Source organism: Herpailurus yagouaroundi, unplaced genomic scaffold (genome assembly GCF_014898765.1).
Source record: "Herpailurus yagouaroundi ecotype Mexico unplaced genomic scaffold, PumYag 161, whole genome shotgun sequence".
Taxonomy (NCBI): domain Eukaryota; kingdom Metazoa; phylum Chordata; class Mammalia; order Carnivora; family Felidae; genus Herpailurus; species Herpailurus yagouaroundi.
Window position 1 is genome coordinate 16,529,020 of NW_024412402.1, and position 7,562 is coordinate 16,536,581.

At 42.1% G+C, this 7,562-nt stretch overlaps 1 protein-coding gene across 6 annotated transcripts in view; it reads right to left on the bottom strand.

The window, feature by feature from the left end:
• The window catches only part of TMEM218 (transmembrane protein 218), a 24,064-nt gene extending 19,336 nt beyond the window's left edge, over window positions 1-4,728 (bottom strand). For 2 of the 6 annotated variants that reach the window (XR_005792976.1, XM_040483437.1), the window contains exon 1: window positions 4,543-4,627. The gene's annotated coding sequence lies outside the window, so the exon portion shown is untranslated. Of the gene's footprint in view, window positions 1-3,617; window positions 3,639-3,912; window positions 4,004-4,542 lie in introns of those variants that run through there. The other 4 variants (XM_040483439.1, XM_040483438.1, XM_040483441.1 and 1 more) reach the window with 4 other exon arrangements.
• Window positions 4,729-7,562: the final 2,834 nt, after the last annotated feature.

Here is a 7,562-nt window from a genome sequence, read left to right on the forward strand (position 1 = left end):
GACCACATTTATATATATACATATACATACACACACACACACACATACACACATACATACATACATACATACACATAACACAGAGAACAGAAAATTGTGTCTGGGAACTTCATAATTATCCAGGGAGAGGAGGGGAGGGGAGGGTAACATGAAATAAGACTGGTCGTGGGGGAATTGTTGAAGCTGGATCATGAGTACACAAGTGTTGGCTCTAATATTTTTTATACTTTTGAATGTATTTGAAACTTTTGTAATAGAAAGATATGTGTGTGTATAAGTAGGAATAAATCCAAAAAAAGGTGTGTATGGTTTTTACAGCAAAAATTGTTCAACTTTATTAAAAGGTATATATTTTTAAAGGCCCTAGGAGACTAACAAAACAGACCTGAACAGAGAAATAACCTACCTTCCTGGACAGAATGGTTCAATATTAAAAGATCTCAATATCAATTCAATGCAGTTCTAACCAAAATCTCAAAATAAATTTTTGTGGAACTCATGGAACTTGAAAACGGATCCTCAATTCATATGGAAGAGCAAAAGCCCAAGAATAGCGAAAACAATTTTGAGAACTAGGATGGAGACTTGCCTTTCTTGTTACCAACTGCCGCAAGACACATTATAAAACCAAGGTAATTAAAACAGTGTGATATGGCATAAAGACACATGGATCAGCGGAATAAAATAGAGAATCCAGAAACAGATCCGTGTATTTATGAGAACTTTGTACAGGACAGAGTCGGCTTGGCTTCAGCAGGTAAAGGATTTCATAGATGGTGTTGGGACAAATGATTATCCAATCAGAAAAGAGTAATACTCGACCTCTACTTTATATCCTATATGAGCCAATTTTAAATGGAAAGTAATTCATAATAAAGCAGCATATGTTTAAATATACAAATGTTCAGGCTGACTACACTAGAATACATAATGAAGTACAGCAGTCAGATGCTTGCACCTAAACTTAGAATCGCCACGAACGCAAAAGCTACAAATGCAGGCTCATGCAGGTGTGTTGTATGGCAACTCAAATACCACGAGCTGGGCTGCCTTCGGTTATGCGATCTTCTCAAGTGATGAACAACTCTTGTTAAAGTTCCAAAACACAAGTAAGTATAATTTCCCCTTGATTTACATTTGAGTTGCATTCCTGGAAATTTTACTATAGCAAGCTGTGCCAAAAAAAAAAAAAAAAAAAAATATATATATATATATATATATATATATACACACACATATATATAATGTTTATATGAAAAATGGAGTTAGGCTCTAGGCTCAGATTATAAATGGCTACCCTGTGGGACACTCAAAAATTGTGCAGGATGCAGGACAGTTCTTCACTGCAGAACATCTAGCATCCCACCCTGCTCTGTAAACCCCAGTAATGCCGCCAAAATCACAATTATAACCAAGTATGCTCTCACAAATTCCAAAATGACCAACAGGGCAGTACCATCCCCTTGGAGAACCACTGTTCTAGAAAAATTCTTGCATTAAGAGACATGTACAGGGATGTTTATTGCAGCTTTTTTCATAATAGCAAAACATCTGAAAAAACGTTAAGTGTCCACCAATAAGGGAATGGATATGATGTTACACTCATAAGAACGGATACAACATTATACTCATAAGAAACACTTAGAATAAATGAACTTGGCTATCTGTATTGATATGAACGTATCTCAAAAACAATGTTGAGGGGCGCCAGGGTGGCTCAGTTGGTTGAATGTCCAACTGATCTTGGCTCAGGTCATGATCTCGCGGTTCGTGGGTTCAAGCCCCATGTTGGGCTCTGTGCTGATGGTGCAGAGCCTGCTTGGTATTCTCTGTATCCCTCTCTGCCCCTTCCCCGCTCACAATCTCTCTCCCTCTCTCTCTCTCAAAAATAAGCATTAAAAAAAATTTTTTTTAATGTTGAGTAATAAAAGCAAATTACAAAATGAAGCCCACAGTATGACACTACTTGTATTTTTAAAATTAAAAAAAGCAATTTATATCATTTATAATGTACAGATATACCACAAAAATACAAATACATGGGCATGAATGATGTACAACAATTTCAAAAGAATGTTTGCCTCTGGGAGGGAAGAAGGGAGGAAGGTAAATGGGGCCAGAAAAGAGAACAAAAGGGATCTGAGGATTAAATCTGGGATGTTTTATTTATTTCAAAGAAAAAACTGAAGCCGAGGTGCCCAAATGTTAATGTTTGTTAATCCAGTTAATAGGGCATAGGTATTCATTATACTACCCAGTGTGATTGTCTGTTTATGAAATTTTTGAAATAATTCTTAATTTTTAACCAGGTAGCTGGTGGCTCAGTGCATATGAATCGAACTCAGAGACCAGAGATTAGTGACCAATAGGGGACTCTCTGGGTAAGGGATAATGCGGGTCTGGACTCCTGCCTTACCTGTGAAAATGGAAAGGGGTGGAGAGAAAAGGTGTTAGAGAAGACTCAGGTTTCCTGCTTGTTTGACTGAGCTGACTTGTACTACCCTAACAAGGTAACTAGTTAAGTTTAATTGCTGCTGTTTTGGATATTGCACAAATAACCTGTAAAACTTGACCAACTCTAACACCTAGAATACGGGGCAAGTGGTAGCCGAAGCTGGTTCTATTAGAAATATTGTGCTTCAATCCCCCATGGAAGCTTAAATGTTCATGAGACATTGGGGTCCATATAGGACATGGCTTTAAAGTAAGGAGATAAATATCCCCAAGTTCTTATAGGAATGAGGTTCATCACAGGGTGCCTGGGTGGCTTGGTCAGTTAAGCATCTGACTTTGGCTCAGGTCATGATCTCAGGGTTCGTAGGTTCTAGCCCTGGTTTGGGCTCTGTGCTAATGGCTTGGAGTCTGGAGCCTGCTTGGGATTCTGTGTCTCCCTCTCTCTCTGCCCTTCCCCCACTCGCACTCTGTCTCTCTCGCTCTCTCAAAAATAAAGATTAAAAAAAATTTTTTAAAGTAAGAATGAGGTTCATCACTTTATAACCAATCTATACATTTTCGCACTACGCTTGGGAAGGAAAGGCTGGATATAGCATATAGAGTGCTGTTATGGGAAAGGAGTGAACATCTAGTCATTTTATATTGTTAAATTCAGCGTGGGACTAATGCTTGTAATAAAATATGTATTATAAATATGCAACATGATTAAAACCATGGTGTTTTTGATTAACGTCCAGGACTTTTTCAAACCTGGAGAATGGATGGTTTAGCCAAACTGGTTTCCAAAGTCCATTTACCTAAGTCTATGGCATTTAAAGCAGGTAGACTAGAATCAGAATAAAATAATGTCTCTATTTGAACACCCTGTTTAGTAGCTGACCAGCAGAACAGTTATGAGGCCAATTTCCCCCCTCTGTGCTCATGTTGTGAGGTCCTTCTTTGGAAAGAGATTGCCCAAAACTTTTAGAGGTACATAGAGTGCAGTCCTCATTCATTTACCATTGGTTCTTCATACCCTTTCATGCAGCTCTCAGAGAAAACAGAGAGGCAAACGTTAAGGTGCCTGACCCCTGCATGTACAGCCTTATAGATTAAAAATACACTGTTCACCACCGCTGTCAATCATGTGTGAGAATAATAATGGCCATTACAAGATGACTTACAGTTCAATACAAATGTGGATTCCATAGAGGGTAACTTGGCCCTAGTGCTGCTGGTGGTGGGAGATAGGTAGTTCACCCATTCCTGGACTGTCACTGGCTCAAGCCCTTGAAGGCAGAAAACAGGGATTACAGGGGTGAATGGCCCTTCTTCGAGGATTCCTTTTCCCTTTCCTTTATAGCCTTCCAAACCTTCAACTATAATGCGGGGGGGGGGGGGGGGGGGGGATCATTTATTTTTCTACATTAAACATTCCACTATGGCTTTAATTTTAATATATTAGGATAATGCTCTCACCTTTGTAATTAAGTAGAACGCAAGTCTGGGAAAAATCAATCGTGGAGCTACCTAAATGCCATCCATATGACATCATCTCAACGCACTGAGAGAAAAAGGGGATCGATGGATCCAGATCTCGTCCTCCCACCTCCTTTCCTGGGTGGTGTTTGGACTTGAAGGTACCATAGCGACTATTAGCTGCATCACCATGGGCTCTCCGGACAGCAGCACCCCAGTGCTGGAGCGTCAATAACCCGGGAACCAGGGCTCTAGCGTCTCTCCCCAGCCCTGTAGCTGGTTCAAACTGGCGCAGGAAAACCTCGCCCCCAGGTCTCATTTGAAGAATGTTCGCTCAGCTACCTCCCAGACTGGAAAGATGAAGGTCTCGATCACAAGGTATTGGAATCAGGCACTGACATTTCACTTTCTTAGGAGCATGAAAATTAAACCATTCCTTCTTTCCTAATTAATTTCCCAATTAAGTATTTATTAGCCACCGGGCCTCGGGTCCAAGAGCTACGCTAAGGGTAAGGGTGCTCTGAGAGTCCACGCACAGCCACCCACCCACGCTTTCTTCCACACTCCTCAGCCCCAGCCTCCGCCATTCTCCCTTCTCAGCCGCCCCCACTTTTCCCACCTCCCCCTCACCTGGCTCTCCTTCTCCCAGGTCCCCTACTCACACCTCACTGTCCGGCCAGTTCCAGCCCACAGGGGCTTTGATCTACTTACGACGAATCACAAGTGGGTTTTCATCCAGGCGATTCCAGATCCGCTAATCAGCGCCACTCTTTCAACGCCCAGTTTCCTTCTTATTTGCTTACGTCCACAGGGCCTCCAGGCAACGCGGAGCGGGGTGGGTGGGCACGTCGCTCTTCTTTACGCCCTCCGATTGGTCGGTGCTTTTGGTCGAGGCTCAAGTTAGATTGGGTCGAGGCAGTCCTGACTCCGCCCCCGTCCCATCCCGTTGTCAATCATACTATCCTTTAGGTAACCCACAGGACCATTGGTCAGTGCTGCCTGGGGGCGGGTTGTCAGGCGAGGGAGAGCTGCTTCTCTCGGCCTCGCTGTTACCATGGAGACCGTACAGCCAGGTTGCGTAGCGCAGGAAGGCGACCCCTTCCCCTCATCGGAAAGTCCGGAGATTTGTACAGCAATCTATACGTTAAAGTCTGTTTCGGATTCTGATAGACATCTCAGTCCCCGACACAGTGGTTCGGGTGGGGCTCGGGACTCTGGGGGCAAGTCAGATTAGGCCTCGGAGAGGTGGGGTGAGGCCCAGTCATTAAGGGTCCCTAAACCCCACCCCCACCCCGCGAAGGGAACAGAGGCCGAAGCACAAGTTGTGACAGCATCATGTTTTCATTTGTCCTTACCTCGCCCTATTTTATTTGGGGTTATTCTTCCGTCAGCCCTAGGAAGTAGACTATGGCAAGGGTCATTTTTCTCATGGGGCAGACTGAGGAAGCAAGGTCGGGGTCATAAAGTAAATCTGTAGCCACACCTCCAGGCAGCTGGAACTGCACTTACCTAACTGCAGACTAAAACTTGCCGTGATTTTGCTCCAAAGCTATGTATGGCTGTTAGACCAAAACATCCATAAATCAGGCCAACCAAAGGAAATAGGACAGAGGACGCATGCTCCACTGCTGAATCAGGAAGCGAAAACAGACAACAATCAAAACAAACAATACCAAATTTGAGAACTACAGTATCTGAACCTTTGACCTGAGACAAAGTTCTGAAACATCGTGAAGCAAACCATTCTTGGAACACTGAATCTGTGATTTAGGGAATTTAGCTCCCAGGTCATAGCTTTATGAGTAAAATGGAAGAAGATGGTTGAATTCCACTGAATGTAAGTCTCAAATTTACTCTACTTTCAAGGTTTCGTTTGCAGTCGTATGTCTTAACCAACTACTTCTTATGTGTTTAACAACATCACCACTTGCCCAATGAGAAGCTTTGAGGTGAAGAAAGCCGTTGTTTTAATTAATTCATTCCACTGGAATTGAGTGTTAACTGTAGCTAGGCACTGGTAGGGACTCTGAGGGTGCAAAAAATTCCATGTGATTCCTGCCTTCCTTAACAGGCTGTTGTGTTGTTACCACCAACAGCATATGAAACACTTAGGAAACACTTTTAGAGAAAATATAACGTGCTAAACTTAAATGCTCCCCAAGATAATAATAATACTTCATATTTGCAGAGCATTTTGTAGTTTTCAGAGCACATCTTCCCTTGTATTATTTGGGGGAAATATTGTTTTGGCTGGAGTTAATGGGAGTCTTCATGATATAGCTAGAACTAATGCTGGGTCCTGGCATATGGGTAGGAATAGAAAAGGTGGAACAGAGATGGAAGGGAATCCAGGGAGAGAAAATAGTCTGAACAAAGAGTTGGAGATGAGGAGGACTGAGTATCTGGGGAACAATTTGGAGACTGGTGTAAGCTAGAGTGGAGGCAAATAATGGAAAAAACACTGTTTATTTTATTTTTTAATGTGAAATTTATTGTCAAATTGGTTTCCATACAACACCCAGTGCTCATCCCAACAGGTGCCCTCCTCAATGCCCATCACCCACCCTCCCCTCCCTCCCACCCCCCAAAAGAACACTGTTTAGACCAGCTGGTCAGGACCAGTTCTTCGTATTTTGGGGGAGAGAGAGTGTTTAAAAGTTTGAGATTGGGAAAGTTGACCTTCTTCTATGTCTATTGATCAGGCTGACTTAATTATAAATTAAGAATAAGGCATGACTGAGAAGGCCCTCCAGAGCTCTTACATCTTCCTGAATGGATATAACATTTTCGGTTTTCTCTCCCATCAAGGGACCTGCCCTGCAAGCCCCATCCCTATTTCACCCCCTAACTGGGACAAGGTATGAGTTTTCTGATTAAATAATGATAATCTACCTCTCATTGATATTGGATAGCACTCCATCTTTTGCCATCTCTTAATCAAAGTTCACTCTAGAGAAGATTGATTACTTGACTATCCAATCTTTCTCTTTTCACAAATTGTCTCCTGTGTCAAGTGTTACACAGTGCCTCTCCACGTGGCTCCAAATCTCTGCTGTGTATGTATTGCTAATACTGTGCTTATACATAGGTGATATATGCCTATCATTTAATTACAATTTTCTTTCCTCCTAAACAAACCAAAAAGCTCGAGCAATAACAATAAAAACCAGTGTCTTATTTTCCTCTTTTTTAAACGTGTAAAATCATTTGTTATGCTATCTGATAGAGGTAGGGTAGCAAAAAGAGGTCATCAGGATGTGGCATGCAAGGAGTGATTTCAGGAGAAGACATAGAGTTGTCTGGTTCATTTTATAGTCATTTTTTTTTCTGCCAGAGAGTCCTGAATTTTTTATGTACATTTTCTGATGTGTGATTATGTGAGCATTTCTGTAGGTCTGAAAATGTACCCAAAACTTAAGTAATTGTTGGCTATTAGCTGAGACGCAAAAGCGACTATTGTTCTATCCTGCTAATTAGGCAACTGGGTAAACAAAAATTTCCCCCCGTACTATTGTCTGTTGTTGAACGCAAGTTACTGGCTTTTCAAGCTCATCCAGAATCATCACCATGGTTTTCCAACTCATAATATTTACCTGATGCTGTAGACCAGGGGTCAGCAAACTGTGATCTGGGGGTCCAATCTGACCTGC